Source organism: Capricornis sumatraensis, chromosome 22, assembly GCF_032405125.1.
Source record: "Capricornis sumatraensis isolate serow.1 chromosome 22, serow.2, whole genome shotgun sequence".
Lineage (NCBI taxonomy): Eukaryota > Metazoa > Chordata > Mammalia > Artiodactyla > Bovidae > Capricornis > Capricornis sumatraensis.
Genome location: NC_091090.1, coordinates 11,111,822 through 11,135,186, shown reverse-complemented (window position 1 = coordinate 11,135,186; position 23,365 = coordinate 11,111,822).

The following is a 23,365-nucleotide window of genomic DNA, read 5'->3' as shown; positions in this document are numbered from 1 at the left end:
CTCATCTATTTCTGTGTGCTGATCAACATTATTTTTTAATTCTATGCAGAAAAAATTTATACCAAAGACAATTGATATAAAAATAGATTTCTACTTATGTGAGATTAGAGTATGGGGCAATAGTTGAAGAAGATAAAAGCAGTCAATTAACATCAACAGACAAAATTGAGTACACAGAGTGTATACTACAAGTACAAATAAAAGTATGTTTATTATATGTACAAGGATCTAGTTTATTTTCTTAGTAATCCTACTGTGTGGATTACTGGTAAAAGTGGGAGGAACTAGTATCTCAGAGGATATATGTTAACTGAAATTAAAAGAGAAGACGCAATTTTGTAGCAACATGGATGGACCTGGAGATTATCATACTAAGTGAAGTAAGTCTGACAGATATCACAGATATCATATGATATCACTTATAAGCAGAATCTTAAAAAATGATGCAAATGAATTTATTTACAAAACAGAAACAGACACAATCTTAGAGAAGGAACTCATGGTTACCAAGGCAGGAGGGCTGCGGGGAGGGACAGATTGGGAGTTTGGGACTGACATAAACACACTGCTATATTTAAAACTTTAATCAAGAGGCTCTTTAGTTCTTCACTTTCTGCCATAAGGGTGGTGTCATATGCATATCTGAGGTTATTGATATTTCTCCCAGCAATCTTGATTCCAGTCTGTGCTTCGTCTAGCCCAGCATTTCTCATGATGTACTCTGCATAGAAGTTAAATAAGCAGGGTGACAATATACAGCCTTGATGTACTCCTTTTCCTATTTGGAACCAGTCTGTTGTTCCATGTCTAATTCTAACTGTTGCTTCCTGACCTGCATACAAGTTTCTCAAGAGGCAGGTCAGGTGGTCTGGTATTTCCATCTCTTTCAAGAGGAGAGTGAAAAAGTTGGCTTAAAGCTCAACATACAGAAAACTAGGATCATGGCATCCAATCCCATCACTTCATGGCAAATAGATGGGGAAACAATAGAAACAGTGGCTGACTTTATTTTTCTGGGCTCCAAAATCACTGCAGATGGTGATTGCAGCCATGAAATTACAAGACGCTTATCCTTGAAGGAAAGTTATGACCAACCTAGATAGCATACGCAAAAGCAGAGACATTACTTTGCCAACAAAGGTCCTTCTAGTCAAGGCTATGGTTTTTCCAGCAGTCATGTATGGACGTGACAGTTGGACTATAAAGAAAGCTGAGCGCCAAAGAATTGATGCTTTTGAACTGTGGTGCTGGAGAAGACTCTTGAGAGTCCCTTGGAGTCCAACCGGTCCATCCTAAGGAGATCAGTCCTGGGTCTTCATTGGTAGGACTGATGCTAAAGCTGAAACTCCAATACTTTGGCCACCTGATGTGAAGAGCTGACTCATTTGAAAATACCCTGATGCTGGGAAAGATTGAGGGCAGGAGGAGAAGAGGATGACAGAGGATGAGATGGTTGGATGGCATCCCCGACACAATGGACATGGGTTTGGGTGGACTCCAGGAGTTGGTGAGGGATGGGGGGCCATAGTGTGCTGCAGTTCATGGGGTCACAAAGAGTTGGACACAACTGAGTGAATGAACTGAACTGATATTTAAAACTGAAAACCAACAAAGTCCTATTGTATACCACAGGGAACTTGACCTACTGTATACCACAAGGAACTCTGCTCAATATTCTGTAACAACTTAAATGGGAAAAGAATTTGAAAAAAGAATAGATACACGTATAGCTATAAGTGAATCAGTTTGCTATACACCTGAAACTAAAACACAACATTGTTAGTCAACTATCAGTTCAGTTCAGTCGCTCAGTTGTGTCTGAGTCTTTGTGACACTTCAGTATAAAAAATTATAAGAAGTCCTGGCTTTCAATAGAAAATAGAAGAGAAGAGGCAAGTGTTAAAGAGGTGGAAGATGGAGATCCTTAGAACCAGAGAAACATTGTAACGGGCCTGAAGTCAGATGTGGAGAAATTCTGAATGTCTTTCAACAAATAATATTTGCGTACCTGCCATGCACTATGCCCTCTGTTAGTCATGGAATTTCCAAAGGCAAATAAAAATGGTTACTGCTGACAGGAAACATGTTCTGGAGTGGTAGATACATGAATAGATGTGATGTGGGTCAGTTTTTTTCAAATATGAAACCCACACATTTTCATATCTTCTTGAATGTGTTTCTTTGCAACTCCTCCTCAAGCTGAGCTTCCACACTTCTTATCCGAGGAAAGGAGAAGAGAAGAGAATATTTAGAAAAGAGGTCACTGATTGGTCTTAAATTCTAAAGCTGACTTTCTTGACCTTTGACGGAAGTCAGTCTCTCCACAATGGATTGTAAGAGAGGAAATGATTTTCTAAATTATTTTTCCTTGTTACTGAACCAAACATGAGTGTGCTTGCCCCCATGCAGTAAAGAAAATCTACTGATACCATTTGTGGTGAATCAAAGTGCACTGTTTAATTGCAGGCACCAAGCAAGGAATCCAGGGCAGGTAGATGCTCAAAACACCTGAACTCCTGGATACGTTTCAGCAAAGCATTCTTCCTAGGGCCCGGTGAGGGAGGGCCATCCTAGGGTGTGCAGTCAGCATGAATACAATTCTGACTGGTCGATGTTGAGGTGACAGGGCCATGTCACAGAGGTTAACATTGTCAGTTTTCATGCTGCGGTATGTCTGAGGGTTACACACTCATAGTCATCAGTAGTTAATTTCTTCTATTTGGTGGGGGGCTTTTAGCATCTGTACAACAACTCAGGATATGTGCATCTGATACTAGGTAGGTACTTCAGTCAGTTCAGTTCAGTTCAGTTGCTCAGTCATGTCCGACTCTGCGATCCCATGAATTGCAGCACACCAGGCCTCCTTGTCTATCACCAACTCCTGGAGTTCACTCAGACTCACGTCCATTGAGTTGGTGATGCCATCCAGACATCTCATCCTCTGTCGTCCCCTTCTCCTCCTGCCCCCAATCCGTCCCAGCATCAGAGTCTTTTCCAATGAGTCAACTTTTCACATGAGGTGGCCAAAGTACTGGAGTTGCAGCTTTAGCATCACTCCTTTCAAAGAACACCCAGGACTGATCTTTAGAATGGACTGGTTGGATCTCCTTGCAGTCCAAGGGACTCTCAAGAGTCTTCTCCAACACAACAGTTCAAAAAATCAATTGTTTGGCGCTCAGCTTTCTTCACAGTCCAACTCTCAACATCCATACATGACCACAGGAAAAACCGTAGCCTTGACTAGATGGACATTTGTAGGCAAAGTAATGTCTCTGCTTTTGAATATGCTATCTAAGTTGGTCATAACTTTCCTCCCAAGGAGTAAGCGTCTTGTAATTTCATGGCTGCAATCACCATCTGCAGTGATTTTGGAGCCCCCCAAAATAAAGTCTGACACGGTTTCCACTGTTTCCCCATCTACGTCCCATGAAATGATGGGACCAGATACCATGATCTTCATTTTCTGAATGTTGAGCTTTAAGCCAACTTTTTCACTCTCCTCTTTCACTTTCATCAAGAGGCTTTTGAGTTCCTCTTCACTTTCTGCCATAAGGGTGGTGTCATCTGCATATCTGAGGTTATTGATATTTCTCCTGGCAATCTTGATTCCAGTTTGTGCTTCTCCAGCCCAATGTTTCTCATGATGCCCTCTGCATAGAAGTTAAATAAGCAGGGTGAGAGTATATAGACTTAACGTATGCCTTTTCCTATTTGGAACCAGTCTGTTGTTCCATGTCCAGTTCTAACTGTTGCTTCCTGACCTGCATACAGATTTCTCAGGAGGCAGGTCAGGTAGTTTGGTATTCCCATCTCTTTCAGAATTTTCCACAGTTTATTGTGATCCACACAGTCAAAGGCTTTGGCATAGTCAATAAAGCAGAAGTGGATGTTTTAATGCAAGTCTCTTACATTTTCCTTGATCCAGCAGATGTTGGCAATTTGGTCTCTGGTTCCTCTGCCTTTTCTAAAACCAGCTTGAACATCTGGAAGTTCACGTATTGCTTAAGCCTGGCTTGGAGAATTTTGAGCATTACTTAAAGAGTGTGAGATGAGTGCAATTGTGTGGTAGTTTGAGCATTCTTTGGCATTGCCTTTCTTTGGGATTGGAATGAAAACTGACCTTTTCCAATCCTATGGCCACTGGTGAGTTTTCCAAATTTGCTGACATATTGAGTGCAGCACTTTCACAGCATCAGTTTTCAGGATTTGAAATAGCTTAACTGGAATTCCATCACCTCCAGTAGCTTTGTTCATAGTGATGCTTTCTAAGGTCCACTTGACTTCACATTCCAGGATGTCTGGCTCTAGATGAATGATCACACCATTGTGATTATCTGGGTCGTGAAGATCTTTTTTGTACAGTTCTTCTGTGTATTCTTGCCACCTCTTCTTAATATCTTCTGCTTCTGTTAGGTCCATACCATTTCTGTCCTTCATCGAGCCCATCTTTGCATGAAATGTTCCCTTGGTATGTCTCATTTTCTTGAAGAGATCTCTAATCTTTCCCCTTCTGTTGTTTCCCTCTATTTCTTTGCATTGATCACTGAGGAAGGCTTTCTTATCTCTCCTTGCTGTTCTTTGGAACTCTGCATGCAGATGCTTATATCTTTCCTTTCCTCCTTTGCTTTTCACTTCTCTTCTTTCACAGCTATTTGTAAGGCCTCCCCAGACAGCCATTTTGTTTTTTTGCATTTCTTTTCCATGGGGATGGTCTTGATCCCTGCCTCCTGTCCAATGTCACAAACCTCCATCCATGGATCACCAGGCACTCTATCTATCAGATCTCCTCCCTTAAATCTATTTCTCACTTCCACTGTATAATCATAAGGAATTTGATTTAGGTCATACCTGAATGGTCTAGTGGTTTTCCCTACTTTCTTCAATTTAAGTCTGAATTTGGCAATCAGGAGTTCATGATCTGAGGCACAGTCAGCTCCTGGTCTTGTTTTTGCTGACTGTATAGAGCATCTCCATCTTTGGCTGCAAAGAATATAATCAATCTGATTTTGGTGTTGCCCGTCTGGTGATGTCCATGTGTAGAGTCTTCTCTTGTGTTGTTGGAAGAGGGTGTTTGCTATGACCAGTGCATTCTCTTGGCAATACTCTATTATTCTTTGCCCTGCTTCATTCCATATTCCAAGGCCAAATTTGCCTGTTACTCCAGGTGTTTCTTAACTTCCTACTTTTGCATTCCAGTCTCCTATAATGAAAAGGACATCTTTCTTGGGTGTTAGTTCTTCAAGGTCTTGTAGGTCTTCATAGAACCGTTCAACTTCAGCTTCTTCAGCATTACTGGTTGGGGCATAGACTTGGATTACTGTGATATTGAATGGTTTGCCTTGGAAATGAACAGCGATCATCTGTTGTTTTTGAGATTGCATCCAAATACTGCATTTCAGACTCTTGTTGACCATGATGGCTACTCCATATCTTCTAAGGGATTCCTGCCCACCGTCGTAGATATAATGGTCATCTGAGTTAAACTCAGCCATTCCAGTCATTTTAGTTCACTGATTCCTAGACTGTCAACGTTCACTCTTGCCATCTCCTGTTTGACCACTTCCAATTTGCCTTGATCCATGGACCTAACGTTCCAGGTTCCTATGCAATATTGCTCTTTACAGCATCGGACCTCGCTCCTATCACCAGTCACATCCACAACTGGGTATTGTTTTTGCTATGGCTCCATCCCTTCATTCTTTCTGGAGTTATTTCTCCACTGATCTCCAGTAGCATATTGACTGACCGGGGGCATTCCTCTTTCAGTATCCTATATCATTTTGCCCTTTCAACTGTTCGTGGGGTTCTCAAAGCAAGAATACTGAACTGGTTTGCCATTCCCTTGTCCAGTGGACCACATTCTGTCAGACCTCTCCACCATGAACCGCCTGTCTTGGGTGGCCCCACAGGGCATGGCTTAGTTTCATTGAGTTAGACCAGGCTTTGGTCTGTGTGATTAGATTGACTAGTTTTCTGTGAGTATGGTTTCAGTGTGCCTGCCCTCTGATGCCCTCTTGCAACACTTACCATCTTACTTGGTTTTCTCTTACCTTGGACCTGGGGTATCTCTTCATGGCTGCTCCACAAAGGGCAGCTGCTGCTCCTTACCTTGGATGAGGGGTATGTCCTCATGGCCACCCCTCCTGACCTTGAATGTGGAGTGGCTCCTCTTGGCCCTCCTGTGCCCACGCAGCCACCGCTGCTTAGATGTGGGGTTGCTCCTCTCAGCCTCTGCCCCTGGTCTCTGGTGTGGGTTAGCTCCTGCCGCCTGCCGCCCCTGACCTCGGACGTGGAGCTGGCGCACTTCCGCCGCACGGTCCGTTGCAGAGAGGAGCTAAAATAGGGCCCGAGGGAGGAGCTGCCATGGGAAGATCCCACAGAGTCCTCTAGCATATCCAAAGATATGTGGGTTTCCCTGAAGAGGCAGCTGATAGCAAGGGTAGAGAGATCTGAGGGGATTGATGGAGGATGGAGAAAGCCAGCTTCTACCCTTAATGTTAGTGAGAGAAGAGGAGGGAAAGATGTCAGGTAGGGGATACTGAAGATTCCCGGACAAATCTCAGATTTCAGATTGGCACTATATCTACCTGGTCTGTGGGTAATCATGTGGACAATGTAAAAGGAGGAATCTGGGGAGATCCCTTCACCCCTGTGTAGAGTTCTGGGGATTTAGAGGTTCCCAGGTCAGAAGAAGGTGCTAAGAGGCCAGGGTGCTAGCACAGACTAAGTTCAGAATTTTTTTTTTTTTGAAAAGAAGCAATATATTTGAGCTTCAAGCCCACAGGCAAATAACTGGGATCATAGATTTTTATGATTGGTCTTTCCTGCCATTCCAAATGGTTTTCACTATATATCTGAGAGAACTCAGGAGCCTACTTCACAGCGAAGTGCAATGCAATTTGATAAGAAGATTGCATTGCTCAGAGTTTGGGTATAGGTTTTTAAAATTAAATTTACTGGGGTATAATTGATTTACAATATTGAATTAGTTTCAGGTTATATTACTTTATATTTAGTTACATTAGTTTATATATATTGTTATGTATGTATATATCTACCATAGTCCAGTGTGGACTTGATGAGAAGGCTTCTTCTGATTATGATGCACTTTATTGAGATCATGTGATTACCACACCCTTAAGGGTAAGTGGAGTTTACTCAGGCAGAATAAGGAAGTGGGATTGGCATTTCAGTCCTCAAACATCACATGAGTATAGGTCTAGAAGGGAGAAAGGACACATTCTGGGTGCTGTATTTCAAGTGGCTACAGCTCAGTTGGTAAAGAATCTGCAGGAGACTGTGATTTGATCCCTGGGTTGGGAAGATCTCCTGGAGAAGGGACAGGCTACCCACTCCAGTATTCTTGGGCTTCTCTGGTGGGCTCAGCTGGTAATGTCCCTGGGGTCGCAAAGAGTCATATGTGACTGAGTGACTTTCACTCTCACAGGACAGTTTGAGGCACATTTTAGGATCCCCCAGAAATGGAGTTTAAGACTGAGATGTCACTATAGAAAGTTACTGGGAAGTGTGTTCAGTTGATAGCACTCGTCAAGGAGAAAGAAGGAGGCGGGGCTGGGCTGCCAGAGAAGCTGGGCTGTGATGCAGTTACAGCAGGGACCTTAGGTTGCCACATAATAAGTTCTAGAACCAGGATGGCTCTTTAAAATTATCACAAATGTGAAGAAAGGAGAGGGTCCTTGTATTTTCCACTGACCTTGGATAAATGTTGCCCGGGGGTGAAGGAGGCACCTTGGCTGAGGCAGCTTCCTTTGATAGAAGACAATTCCAGGAAAAGGTCTCAGTGGTGAGCTGTCAACTGGCCACCTTTGAGAGTCTCAGGAAAAGAGCCAGGACTTGAAGGGGCTCCCCAGCACAGCACAGTACTCACTGCAAGGAGTGAATCTGTAAAAGATACAATTAGAAAGGTGAGAACATACCAGATGATATAGAGTCTTACAAGTCATATTTACAGGTTTGGACACTTTTTGTTTTAAGCAACAGGGAGCTACTGAAGAATTTTAAGCTGAGGTTAAATCAATACGATCATGTTTGTATTTTAAAAGGATCACCATGGCTGCTGTGTAGAGAATTGATCAGAGAAAATACCAGAGGCAAGGCGCTCTGTGAGGAAGTGGCTACAGTCATCAAAGACAGACGTGATAAGAGTTTGAATTTACTAAGTGAAGAAATAAAGAAAAGTGGGCTGATTAAGGAGATAGAAAGCAAAATTAATCACATCCACTTATGGATGGATGGGCTTCCCCGGTGACTCAGTGGTAAAGAATCCACCTGCAATGCAGGAGCTGCAGGAGATCCCTGGGTCAGGAAGATCCCCTGGAGGAGGGCACAGCTACTCACTCCAGTATTCTTGCCTGGAGAATTCCATGGATGTAGGAGCCTGGCTGGCTACAGTTCATAGGGTCACAATGAGAAGGATATGACTGAAGCAACTTGGCATGCACACACACACTTATGAATGGGTAGAGTGTGAGGATGATGGAGAAAACTGGATGAAGTCTAGATTCTGGTCTGGGAATCTGAAATAAGAAATTTAGTCAAAGACGATGCTGCATAGTTTTCATTTTCTGTCCCATCTTCTACCACGTGGACGACTAGACTTGGCAACACTCTTGTGGTGAGGAAAGACAGTGTAGCTATTGCCAGTTGATGAGATGTGCATGGAGGGTATGGCTGCAACCTGGGATGAAGCTGCAGAAAGCCCAATGCATCTTCTCCTCTGTTTCTTCCTCTTTTGTAGAAGGAGGGAGACCATATGTGGAGATGGTAGAACCACAGACTCAAAGCAGCTGAGAACTCTGTGTCATGCTGAGGAGGCAGCTGCTCTGGATTGTTGCCCAGGCAGGAGAGGACATTGTGTGAGCTGGAAACAGACTTTTCATGTTATGCTTTAAGATTGGGGGTGTTCTTGCAGAATAAGGCTAGTCTGTCCTGAAAAATACTGAAACATAGAAGATGTGTGTGTGTGTATGTGTGTGTGTGTGTGTCTGAGTATGGGGATGTGTGTGTTTGGGTGTGTGTGTGTCTGAGTATGGGGATGTGTGTGTGTTTGGGTATGTTGTTGTGGGGCTGGAGGCAAAAATAGAGAGGGTGGAAAAGGCAGAAGGTAAATTTAGTTTTACAAATGTTGAGTTTAAGGTTCCTGAGAGGTATTTTTTCTTTTTTATTAATTTCTAAATTGAGTATAATTGCTCTGTAATGTGTTGGTTTCTGCCATATACCAACATGAGTCGGCCATAGGTGGGTATACATATGTGCCCTCTCTCCTAAACTCCCCCCCACGCCCACCTCTTCCCAGCCCTCTAGGTTGTCACAGAGCACCAGATTGAGCTTCCAGCATCGCATAGCACATCCCCGCCGGCTATCTATTTTACATATGGTGAGGTGCATGTTTCAGTGCTACTCTCTCATTCCACCCTCCCTCTCCTTTCCCCACTGTGTCCACAAGTCTTCTCCATGTCTGCACTGCTACTGCTGCCATGCAAATAGGTTCACCAGTATCATTTTTCTAGATTCCATATATATGCGTTCAGTTCAGTTCAGTCGCTCAGTCGTGTCCAACTCTTTGCGACCCCATGAATCGCAGCACGCCAGGCCTCCCTGTCCATCACCAGCTCCTGGAGTTCACTCAAACTCATGTCCATCAAGGCGGTAACACCATCCAGCCATCTCATCCTCTGTCATCCCCTTCTCCTCCTGCTCCTAATCCCTCCCAGCATCAGGGTCTTTTCCAGTGAGTCAACTCTTCACATGAGGTGGCCAAAGTATTGGAGTTAGTGTATGATATTTGTTTTTCCATTTCTGACTTACTTCACTCTGTATAATAGGCTCTAGGTTCATCTATCTCAGTAGAACTGACTCAAATTCATTCTTTTATGGCTGAGTAATTTTTCAATGTTTATATATACATACATATATATACACACACAGTATATACAATTATATACATTCCAATGTAGATATGTGCAGTATATGCTATACACACACACACACACACATACACACACACACACACCCCCCACAACTTCTTTATGCATTCATCTGTTGATGGACATGTAGGTTGCTTCCACACCCTGGCCATTGTAAATACTGCTGCAATGAACACTGAAGTACATGTGTCTTTTAGAATTGTGTTTTTTTCAGGGCATATGCCCAGTAGTGGGGATTAATGGGTCATATAATAGTTTTATTCCTAATTTTTTTTTTTTCTTAAGAAATCTCCACACTGTTCTCCACAGTGGCTGTGTCAATTTACATTCCCATGAACAGTGCAGGAGGGTTCCCTTTTCTTTACACCCTCTCCAGCATTTACTGTTTGTAGATTTTTTGATGATGACCATTCCGACTGGTGTGAGATGATAACTGATAGTTTTAATTTTCACTTCTCTAATAATAAGTGATGTTTATCATTTTTCATGTGCTTACTAGCCATCTGTATGTATTCTTTGGAGAAATATCTGTTTAGGTGTTCTGCCCATTGTTTAATTGGGTTATTTTTTCTGATATTGAGCTGCATGAGCTTTTTATATATTTTGGAGATTAATCCTTTGTCAGTTGTTTCATTTGCAATTATTTTCTCCCATTCTAAGGGTTATCTTTTCGTCTTGTTTTTGGCTTCCTTTAATGTGCAAAAGTTTTTAAGTTGAATTAGATTCTTTTTATTTTTGTTTTTATTTCCATTACTCTAGGAAGTGGGTCATGGAGGATCTTGCTGTGATTTATGCCAAAGAGTGTTCTGCCTATGTTATCCTCTAAGAGTTTTAGAGTCTTGTTTTACATTTAGGTCTTTAGTCCATATTGACTCTATTTTTGTGTTTGGTTTTAGGAAGTGTTCTAATTTCTTTCTTTTATACATAGTTTTCCAGTTTTCCTAGCACCACTTATTGAAGAGACTGTCTTTTTTCCATTGTATATTTTTGCCTCCTTTGTCAAAGATAAGGTGCCTACAGGTGCATGGGTCTATTTCTGGACTTTCTATCTTGTTCTGTTGATCTATATTTCTGTCTTTGTGCTGGTACCATACTATCTTGATGACTGTAGCTTTGTAGTATAGTCTGAAATCAGGTAAATTGGTTCCTCCAGCTCCATTTTTCTTTCTCAAGATTGCTTTAGCTATGTGGAGTCTTTTGTGTTTCTGTGCAAATTGTGAAATTTTTTGTTCTACTTCTGTGAAAAATGACATTGGTAACTTGATAGGGATTATATTGCATCTGTAGATAGCTTTTGGCAGTATAGCTGTTTTCACAATATTGATTCTTCCAATTGAAGAACATGGTGGATCCCTCCACATGTTTATTTCACCCCAGTTTCTTTCCTCAGTGTCTTACAGTTTTCTGTATACAGGTATTTTGTCTCCTTCAGTGGTTTGTTTCTAGGTAGTTTGTTCTTTTTGTTGTAATGATGAATGGGATTGATTCCTTAATTTCTCTTTCTGATTTTTTTGTTGTTAGTGTATAGGAATGTAAGGGATGTCTATGTATTGATTTTGTATCCTATGACTTTACTAAATTTACTGATTTAGCTCTAGTAATTTTTGATAGTATGTTTAGCATTTTCTATGTGTAGTATCATGTCATCTACAAACAGTAAGAGGTTTACTTCTTCTTTTCCATTCTGGATTCCTTTTCTTTCTTTCTTTCCTCTGATTGCCATGGCTAGGACTTCCAAAACTGTATTGAATAACACTGTCAAGAGTGAGCATCATTGTCTTATTCCTGATCTTAGAGAAAATGTTTTCAGGTTTTCACTATTGAGAATAATATTTCCTCTGGGTTTGTCATATATGACTTTTATTATGTTGAGGTAGGTTATTCTATGCCTATTTTATGAGGAGTTTTTATTATAAATGGGTACTGAGTTTTGTCAAAAGCTTTTTCTGCATCTAAAGAGATTATCATATGATTTTTATCTTTCAATTTGCTAAAATGGTGTATCATATTGTTTGATTTGCATAAATTAAACGTTTGCATCCCTAGGAAAAGCCCACTTGATCATAGTATATGAACCTTTTAATGTGTTGTTGGGTATTATTTGCTAGAATTTTGTTGAGAATTTTTGCATTTGTATTCATCAGTGATATTGACCTGCAATTTTCTTTTTTTTTTTGAAGTATCTTTATCACAATTATATGGTATCAAGGTGATGGTGGCCTTGTAGAATGAGTTTGGAAATGTTCTTCCGTCTGCAATTTTTTGAAAGAATTTGAGAAGAATAGATCTTAGCTCTTCTCTAAATATTTGATAGAATTCACCTGTGAAGCCATCTGGCCCCGAGCTTTTGCTTTAGGGCAGACTTTTGATCACAGTTTTGATTTTGGTACTTGTGATTGGTCTGTAATTAATTTTTATTTCTTCCTGGCTCAGTTTTGGAAGGTTGAACTTTTCTATTAATCTGTCTATTTCTTCTAGGCTGTCCATTTTATTGGCATATACTTGTTTACAGTAGTCTTTTATTGGAGAAGGCAATGGCACCCCACTCCAGTACTCTTGCCTGGAAAATCCCACGGACAGAGGAGCCTGGTAGGCTGCAGTCCAAGGGGTCGCTAAGAGTTGGACACGACTAAGTGACTTCACTTTCACTTTTCACTTTCATGCATTGGAGAAGGGATTGCAATGGCAACCCACTCTAATGTTCTTGCTTGGAGAATTCCAGGGACGGGGGAGCCCGGTGGGCTGCTGTCTCTAGGGTCGCACAGAGTCAGACACGACTGAAGCGACTTAGCAGCAGCAGCAGCAGCAGTAGTCTTTTATGATCCTTTATATTTCTGCATTGTCTTTTGTAACCTCTCATTTTTCATTTATAATTTTGTTGATTTGAGTCTTCTCTCTTTTCTCTTGGTGAGTCTGGGTAATGGTTTCTCAATTTTGTTTATCTTCTTAAAGAACCAGTTTATTTCTGCTCAGATCTTCATGATTTCTTTTCTTCTACTAACTTTGGGGATTTTTTTTTTTGTTCATCTATTTCCAGTTGCTTTAGGTGGAAGATTAGCTTGTCAATTCAATAATCTTTTTGCTGTCTTCTTTCTTGAGGTAGGATTGTATTTCTATAAACTTCCCTCTTAGAACTGCTTTTGCTGTATTTCATTGCCTTACAGATAGCTGTGAAAAGAAAAGAAGCAAAAAACAAAGAGAAAAGGAAAGATATATCCATCTGAATGCAAGTTCCAGAGAATAGCAAGGAGACATAAGAAAGCCTTCCTCAGTTATCAGTGCAAAGAAATAGAGGAAAACAATAGAATGGGAAAGACTAGAGATCTCTTCAAGAAAACTAGAGATACCAAGGGAACATTTCATGCAAAGATGGGTTCAATAAAGGACAGAAATGGTATAGACCTAACAGAAGCAGAAGATATTCAGAAGAAGTGGCAAGAATACATTGTACAAAAAAGATCTTCACAGCCCAGATAACCACCATGGTGTGATCACTCACCTAGAGCCAGACATCCTGGAATGAGAAGTCAAGTGGGCCTTAGAAAGCATCACTACAAACAAAGCTAGTGGAGGTGATGGAATTCTAGCTGAGTTATTTCAAATCCTAAAAGATGATGCTGTGAAAGTGCTGCACTCAATATGTCAGCAAATTTGGAAAACTCAGCAGTGGCCACAGGACTGGAAAAGGTCAGTTTTCATTCTAATCGCTAAGAAAGGCAATGCCAAAGAATGCTCAAACTACCCCACAATTGCACTCATCTCACATACTAGTAAAGTAATGCTCAAAATTCTCCAAGCCAGGCTTCAGCAATACGTGAACCATGAACTTCCTGATGTTCAAGCTGGTTTTAGAAAAGGCAGAGGAACCAGAGATCAAATTGCCAACATCTGCTGGATCATGGGAAAAGCAAGAGAGTTGCAGAAAAACATCTACTTCTGCTTTATTGACTATGCCAAAGCCTTTGACTATGTGGATCACAATAAACTGTGGAAAATTCTGAGAGAGATGGGAATACCAAAATACCTGACCTGCCTCCTGAGAAATCTGTATGCAGGTCAGGAAGCAACAGATGGATGAACAGACTGGTTCCAAATAGGAAAAGGAGTACATCAAGGCTATATATTGTCCCTGTGATTATTTAACTTGTATGCAGACTACATCATGAGAAACTCTGGGCTGGATGAAGCACAAACTGGAATCAAGATTTCCAGGAGAAATATCAATAATCTCAGATATGCAGATGATACCACCCTTATGGCAAAAAGTGAAGAACTAAAGAGCCTCTAGATGAAAGTGAAAGAGGAGAGTGAAAAAGTTGGCTTAAAGCTCAACATTCAAAAAACTAAGATCATGGCATCTGGTCCCATTACTTCATGGCCAAAATATGGAGAAACAGTGGCAGATTTTATTTTTTGGTGGGGGAGGAGTGGTGCCAGAATCACTGCAGATGGTGACTGCAGCCATGAAATTAAAAGATGTTTACTCCTTGGAAGAAAAGTTATGACCAACCTAGACCGCATATTAAAAAGCAGAGACAGTACTTTGCCAACAAAGGTCCATCTAGTCAAGGCTATGTTTTTTCCAGTAGTCACATATGGATGTGAGAGTTGGACCATAAAGAAAGCTGAGCACCAAAGGATTGATGCTTTTGAACTGTGGTATTAGAGAAGACTCTTGAGAGTCCCTTGGACTTCAAGGAGATCCAACTAGTCCATTCTTAAGGAAATCAGTCCTGAATATTCATTGGAAAGACTGATGTTTTGAAGCTGAAACTTCAATACTTTGGCCACCTGATACGAAGAGCTGACTCATTTGAAAAGACTCTGTTGCTGTGAAAGATTGAAGATGGGAAGAGAAGGGAATGACAGAGGATGATATGGTTGGATGGCATCACCAACTCAATGGGCATGAGTTTGAGTAAACTTTGGCTGTTGGTGATGGACAGGGAGGCCTGGTGTGCTGCGGTCCATGGGGTCACAGAGTCAGACACGACTGAGCAACTGAACTGAACTGATAAATTTTGAGTAATCATGTATTCATTGTCATTTGTTTCTAGTTATATTTTGAATGGCAAACCTAGACAGTGTATTAAAAATCAAAGACATCACTTTGCCAACAAAGGTACATAGTCAAGGCCATGGTCTTTCCAGTAGTCATGTATAGATGTGAGAGCTGGACCATAAAGAAGATAGTCCACCAAAGAATTGATGCTTTCAAATTATGGTGCTGGAGAAGACTTGAGAGTTCCTTGGACAGCAAGGAGATCAAACCAGTCAATCTTAAAGGAAATCAACCGTGAATACTCATCAGAAGGACTGATGCTGAAGCTGAAGCTCCAGTACTTTGGCCACTTGTGTGAAGAACTGATTCACTGGAAAAGATCCTGATGCAGGGAAAGATTGAAGGCAATAGGCAAAGAAGTCAGTGGAGGGTGAGATGGTTGGATGGCATCACTGATTCTATGGACATTAACTTGGGCAAACCCTGGGAGATGGTGAGGACAGGGAGGCCTGGCATGCTACAGTCCATGGGGGCACAAAAAGTCAGACACATTTTGGTGACTTATCAACAACAACAATTTTTTGATTTCCTCTTTGATTTCTTCAGTAATTTATTGGTTATTTATAAGCATACTGCTTAGTCTCCATGTATATGTTTTTTTTTAGTTTTTTGTTTCCTGTAATTGATATCTAGTCTCATAGCATTATCAGGAAAAGTGCTTGAAAAGTTTCAATTTGATTAAATTTACTGAAGCTTGATTTTTGACCCAAGATGTAATCTATCCTGGAGAATGTTCCTTGTGATCGTCAGAAGAAAGTGCAGTTTTCTGCATTTGAGTGAAGAAACCAACTAGGTCCATCTGATCTAATGTGTCATTTAAGGCTTGTGTTTCCTTGTTAATTTTCTGTCCTACTGATCTGTCCATTGGTGTAAGTGGGGTGTTTAAGTTCTCTACTATTATTGTGCTATTATTGATTTTCCCTTTCATATCTGTTAGAGTTTGCCTTATGTATTGACATGTTCCCATGTTGGTGCATAAATATTTACAATTGTTATGCCTTCTTGGGTTGATCTCTTGATCATTTTGTAGTGTCCTTCCTTTTCTCTTTAATATCCTTTATTTTAAGGTCTGTTTGTCTGACATGAGAATCGCTTCTCCAGGTTTCTCTTGATTTCCATCGGATATCTTTTTCCATTCTTTCACTTTCAATCTGTATGCATCTTTAGGTCTGAAGTGGGTCTCTTATAGTTAGCATAGATAGGTCTTGTTTTTGTATCCTTTTAGCCAGTCTGTTTATTTGGTTGGAGTACTTAATCCATTTACATTTAAAGTAATTATTAATATATATGTTACTATTGGCATTTTCTTAATTGCTTTGAGTTTGTTTTGGTAGGTCTTTTTCTTCTCTTGTGTTTCTTACCTATAGAAATCCTTTTAGCATTTGTCATGAAGCTGGTTTGATGGTGATTAATTCTCTTAACTTTTGATTCTCTGTAAAGTTTTTCTTTTTATGTCTCCATTAATTTTGAGTGAGATCCTTGCTGGGTAATCTTGGTTGTAGATTTTTCCCTTTCATTACTTTAACTATATCTCACTGCTCACTTCTGGCCTGGAGAGTTTCTGCTGAAAGATCAGCTATTAACCTTATGGGGTTTCCCTTGTATTTTGCTTGTTGTTTTTATTATTTTTTGTGTTCAATTTCTGTTAGTTTGATTAATACGTGTCTCAGTGTGTTTCTCCTTGGGTTTAACTCATATGAGACTCTGCACTTCTTGGACTTGATTGACTATTTCTTTTTCCACATTAAGAAAATTTTCAACTATAATCTCTTCAAAATTTTTCTGTACCTTTTTTGTTTTCTTCTTCTTTTAGGCCACTGTAACTCAAATGTAGGTACATTTACTATTGTCCTAGAGGCCTCTGAGACTATCCTTAATTCTTTTTATTCTTTGTTCTTTATTCAATTCTTCAGCAGTCATTTCCAACATTCTATCTTCCACCTCACTTATTCATTGTTCTGCCTCAGTTATTCTGCTATTGACTCTTTCTACAGTATTTTTAATTTCAGTAATTGTGTTCTTTGTCACTGTTTGCTTTCTCTTTATCTCTTGTAGGTCCTTGTTAAGTGTGTTAAATTAGCCTTGCATTTTCTCTATTCTATTTTCAAAATTTTGGATCATATTTACTATCTTTACTCTGAATTCTTTCTCGGGCAGTTTGCCTCTTTTCTCTTTGTTTATTTGGTCTTGTGGGTGTTTACCTTGTTCCTTCATTCACAAAATATTTCTCTATCTTTTCATTTTGTCAAGCTTTTCATGGATCTGCATATTCCTTTCCAGTGGTCAGAGATTCCAGCCAGTACTCACCTGGTTCTCAGCAAGATCCTCTGCATCTGAAGATGTATTTTTCATGCATCTGTGGAGAGAGATGTACTCCATGTCCACCTATTCCTTCACCACTTTGACTCCTTTTTAAATGAGAGATATCTGAAAGGACATGTCCAGTATACAGTTAAAATGTAGTAAGGTATCTGAGGCAAAATCAAGGCTGGGAATAAATTTCAAAAGACATCATAGCCAATAAGTGAAGCAATGTGAGAAATAAGATTCTTAAATATTCTGATGTTTAGATTAAGAAAAGAAACCTAGACAACATATTAAAAAGCAGAGACATTACTTTCTCCACAAAGGTCCATATAGTCAAAGTTATGGTTTTTCCAGGAGTCATGTATGGATGTGAGAGCTGGGCCATAAAGAAAGTTGAATGTCAAAGAATTGATACTAAAGTCAAGTAGGTCTTAAGAAGCATCATTATGAACAAAGATAATGGAGGTGATGGAATTCCAGTTGAGCTCTTTCAAATCCTAAAAGATGATGCTGTGAAAGTGCTCCACTCAATATGCCAGCAAATTTGGAAAACACAGCAGTGGCCACAGGACTGGAAAATGGCAGTTTTCATTCCAATCCCAAAGAAAGGCAATGCCAAAGAGTGTTCAAACTACCACGCAATTGCATTCATCTTACACGCTAGCAAAGTAATGCTCAAAATTCTCCAAGTTAGACTTCAATAGTACTTGAATTGAGAACTTCCAGATGTTCAAGTTTGATGTAGAAAAGGCAGAGGAACTGGAAATCAAATTGCCAATATCTGTTGCATCACAGAAAAAAAAGAATTCCAGAAAAATATTTACTTCTATTCAATTAACTATGATAAAGCCTTTGATAGTGTGGATCACAACAAGCTGGAAAATTCTTAAAGAGATGGGAATACCAGACCACCTGACCTGCCTCCTGAGAAATCTGTATGCAAGTCAAGAAGCAACAGTAGGAACTGGACATGGAAAAAGGGACTGGTTCCAAATCAGGAAAGGAGTATACCAAGGCTGTATATTGTCACTCTGCTTATTTAACTTATATGCAGGGTATGTCAGGCAAACTACCAGACCGATGAAGCACAAGCTGGAATCAAGATTGCTGGGAGAAAGATCAATACCTGTGATATGCAGTTGACACCACCCCTATGGCAGAAAACAAATAGGAACTGAAGAGCCTCTTGATGAAATTGAAAGAGTAGAGTAAAACGGCTGGCTTAAAAGTTCAACATTTAAAAAATTAAGATCATGGCATCTGGTCCATCACTTTATGGAAAATAAATGGGGAAACAATGGAATCTGTGACGGACTGTATTTTCTTGTGCTCTAAAATCATTGCAGAGGGTGACTGCAGCCATGAAATTAAAAGACATTTACTCCTTGGAAGATAAGCTAAGACAAACCTAGACAGCATATTAAAAAGCAGAGACATTACTTTGCTGACAAAGGTCTGTCTAGTCAAAACTATGGTTTTTCCATTAGTCATGTATGGATGTGAGAGTTGGACTCTAAAGAAAGCTGAGTGCCGAAGAATTGATGCTTTTGAACTGTGGTGTTGGAGAAGACTCTTTAAAGTCCCTTGGACTGCAAGGATATCAAACCAGCCAATTCTAGGGGAAATCAGTCCTGAATACTCATTGGAAGGACTGATGCTGAAGCTGAAGCTCCAATACTTTGGCCACCTGATGTGAAGAACTGACTCTTGGAAAAGACCCTGATGCTGGGCAAGATTGGGGGCAGGAGAAGAAGGGGACAACAGAAGATGGGATGGTTGGATGGGAACATCGACTCAATGGATATGAGTTTGAGCAAGCTCTGGGAGTTGGGGAAAGACAGGGAAGTATGGTGTTCTGCAGTGCATGGGATCACAGAGTCAGACAGCTGATTAACTGTACTGATCTGAAATATTCTGATCTAATTGAGCACATCATTTTCCAAAATGGTTTCTGTTTTTTTTTGTCCTTTAGAGAAAGCAATAGAATTCTAGAAAACTTTATTCTTTACTTTTAAAATTGCATAAGTCAATCTCAATATCACCATATAGTATAAAGATATTTTCATTTTTACTCTTCTTCAAGATGCTGTAGACATCTGTGTGCCCTGTTTGAATGTTTATTGAAGAACCAACTTCCACCTCAAAGAAGGGCAGGAAAAACAAAAAATTGCTGTTAGAAATCTGCAACCAGTTTTTACCTAAGTGATGTTCAAACTAAGAGTTATTTTGAAAAATTATGTAAAAGGATCCTTTGTAGCATAAGTATCAATATATTATTGTGGACAGCTATAGAATAATCTGAATATCATTTAGACACAAAGCTAAGAGAGCTATTTTGTAATGCAGATTTTACAAGATTGAAGCACTTTGTAATGCTGAAGATTTTGTTGTTTTCAGGGATAAAATATAAGAAAGAATCTGATATGAGTTCATTGGCTATGATACCATGCAGAACCCTGTGGGGCTCCTGGGCATTGAAACCTTTCTGTGTCCTTAATTACTTAGTTACAGGAAATATGCTTTATTCTGTCCCTCTGACCTTCCCTGAATTTCAAGGAGCAAGTTCAAACCGTTGCTAATTAGGGAAAAGAGAGGATGCAGAGACAAAGGAGGAGCAATCAAGAAGACAACAGTGCAGCCTTGGAGCAGATTCCTTGTTCCTCCTCAAATGATGCACAGAACAATATCTTTGAGCTGTTTTGCAGACACTGAAAGCCCCATCAGGTGGGAGAAGTTAACTCTATGCTGGGCACAAGCATGTAGACCCCAGGCTGGTTGGAACCAGAAGGTTGATGATGCTGACGCCCACTTATCCTCACCACCAACCAATCAAAAGAGTGTCCACGTGCTGATCATGCCCTCCTCTTTGAACCCTGACTATAAAACCCCTTACTATCCCCCTCCTAGTTAGGACACAGCATTTTGTCAGCATGTTAGCCTACTGTGGCCCCCTTTGTCTGGCAAAACAATAAAGCCATTCTTTTCTACTTCACTCAAAACTCTGTTTTCAAGATTTCATTCAGTGTTGGAGTGCAGAGGCTGGATATGGTTTCAGATAGTCATTAGGCACCTAGACTGACTCTGAATCAAGTAGCAAAAATGTGTGGACATGAGATTTGTACCATATTGCAGGAGAGGCAGAAATATAGAAGTGGGTTTGACTTGGCTGATGGTCTACACTGTCAGTGTCCTTCACACAGACAACCTGCTTGGGAGGAAATATGCTGAACTGGTCTACTTATTGTCATTTCACTTTGAAACTGATTTGCAGAAGGATTAAGTTATTTCTAAAAAACGCACCAAAATATGAGGGCTTAATATCAAAACCAAAATTTGGTCCTCCACTCCAAACCCCATGCTTTCTCTTCTTGAACACAGTATTTTGAATGAAGTCATTTTAGTTGTGCAGGTGTGTTATTTATATCCCTCCGTATTGTGTAAGGGTGGGGGGCTTCCCAGGTGGCTCTAGTGGTAAATAAACCACCTGCCAATGCAGGAGATGGGTATGGCAACCCACTCCAGTATTCTTGCCTGGAGATGCCCATAGATGGAAGAGCCTGGCAGGCTATAGTCCATAGGGTTACAAAGAGTCAAAAATGACTGAAGGAACTTAGGACACACACACATTGTGTAAGGATTGTGTTCCTCTATCTTTCTTTCTCCTTAGTGTTTTGAAACATCTCAAATAGTCATTTGTCTCCAATCTCCCTTTTGTTTATAATAATGGAAACACTTTCCTTCTCTCTCCTGGGTTTTACTAGAGAAGCTGTTCAAAATGAGACTCAGCTTTTCTAATCAGCTGTGGTTCCTGCCTAATGCTGGGAGAGTGAAGGACCCACCGCATACATTCCTTTAAAACACACCAAGAGGTGTCTATTTCTAATGAGAAACAAGGAACCCTGTTCTGTCTGGAACCTTCACCATCACCCCAACCCCTCCATCAATTCACACACAACCATCTCACCCAGTGTTTTATCTCATTTGCCTCATTGTGCTCTGATTGAACATCAACATTTTCAAAGGGGTTGCTATCACTGTCTCGGTGAGTAAATGGGAGGTGAATACCCTTGGGCTCTTTGCTGGTGAATGAAAACTCTCTTTTATTCTACCAGAAGAAGAAACTCAACTACGGAAGAAACCCTCAAGAGAGTAGAATTTAAGGCTAGACAATTTAAGGTCTGCCTAAGGCATTTTTTAAAATTTGAAGGTGAATGATAGGAAGGGGAGAAGTGGAGAAAGAGCTTGATCTGGAGAGGAAATGAATATGTACTGAGTGGCTATAATATATAGAGTATAGAAGCTTTTTTAAAACTGAAGTATAGTTGATTTACAATGTTGTGTTAATTTCTGCTGTATAGCAAAGTGATTAGTTATACATATGTATATACACATTCTTTCTTTATATTCTTTTCCATTACGGTTTATCATAGGACACTGAATATAGTTCTCTGTGCTGTTATCTATCCTACATATAATAGTTTGCATCTGCTAACCCCGATTCCCAGTCCATCCCTTCCCCATTTCCATTTCTCTCTCTTTGGCAACTTTGGGTCTGTTTCCTTTTTCCTTGAGTCTGTTTCATAGATAGCTTCATTTGTATCATATTTTAGATTCCACATATAACTGATATCATACAGTATTTGTCTTTCTCTTTCTGACTGACTCCACTTGGTGTGATCATCTCCAGTTGCATCCATGTTGCTGCAAATGGCATTTCACAGAAGCTTTTCCACTCACAAATGTTCAGTTCATAGACCCTCATTTTGTGAATGAAATTGTGCTGCAATTAAAAGCACCTACCACCAATAGACACACGTAGGTCATTTTCGGTTATTACGTTTTGTGAGTCATAGACAGGAAGTCTGCTGTGCATGTATTAGCCTCTCATTATCACGAACACCCCCGTTCTGGTAGATAAGTACAAAATAAGTGCCAAAATGAAAAGACATGATGGGATGAAAAGTAGATACAATTTTTATAAATTAAAAGTGATAAAGAAATGGATGAGTATTACAGAAGAGTATGGAGTGACTCACTTTTCAATGAATCCAGAGCACATATTGCAAATCACGAAACACTTGAAGGAAGCCCTGTGTCTGTACCAAAATTAACAGACAAGAGCTAAGAAAAAGTGATTGAAGAAATGAACCAGATTTTGAATGTGGGATTCCAACAATTGTTTTTGAGTTTGACCATATTTCATACCATACCAATGAAATAATCATTTCTTGAGATAAGATCTGCAGACTGTTTACTTTTTGCTGTTGTTCGGTAGCTAAGTCGTGTCCAAGTTGGTTAATTTTATTTTTTTATAAATTTTACTTTCCCAGTGCCTCTATTCTGCAGCCAGTGTGAACCCCTGGGTTAGGATGTCAGAAGGGAGGCAATGGGTTTGTAAATGAAAAGGCTTTAAAAAGTTGGGTGTGCTGGTTTTATACATTTAGGATGATTGCTTCAAACTGATAGAGATTCGACAGACCCAAAGCTTTTTCAAAGTTTCCAAATTAAAACTAGTGATGAGGCAGTAAGTGTTACTGCCATATTCTAGAAATCCACTTTCGCTTGTGCAGAGATCATTGAGAAAGTGGCCTTATTCACACATTTCATGTTAATGAAACAATCAGGTTTTGAAAAATATTTCTAAATAAGTGCATATTAGCAAAGAGGATAAGATGATGTTTTAAGTCATTTTAAGGAAATGCATTAGGACCACAAGCTAAAAGAATGGGTCCCCTTTGGATTTTAAAAACACTGGCTTAAGATCAATCTTTTGCAAACTAATCCTTTGCAAGGAAAGGAGCTTCTGCCTATTTCTAGTACTTTCTCGTAGATTATTTTATTTAATCCTCAAAACAACTCTGTAAGATTGGTATTATGTTTCCAATTTTGATACGTGAGTTAACCAAATCCATAAGAATATAAAACAGCTTGACTCATGTCATGTAGCTGGTAAGGAAATTCAATCGACTCTTGTCTTGAAAAAAAAAAAAAAGCCAAAGCTAAGAGTCATTCTGATACACAGTGATGTCTCTCATAAAACATATACCTG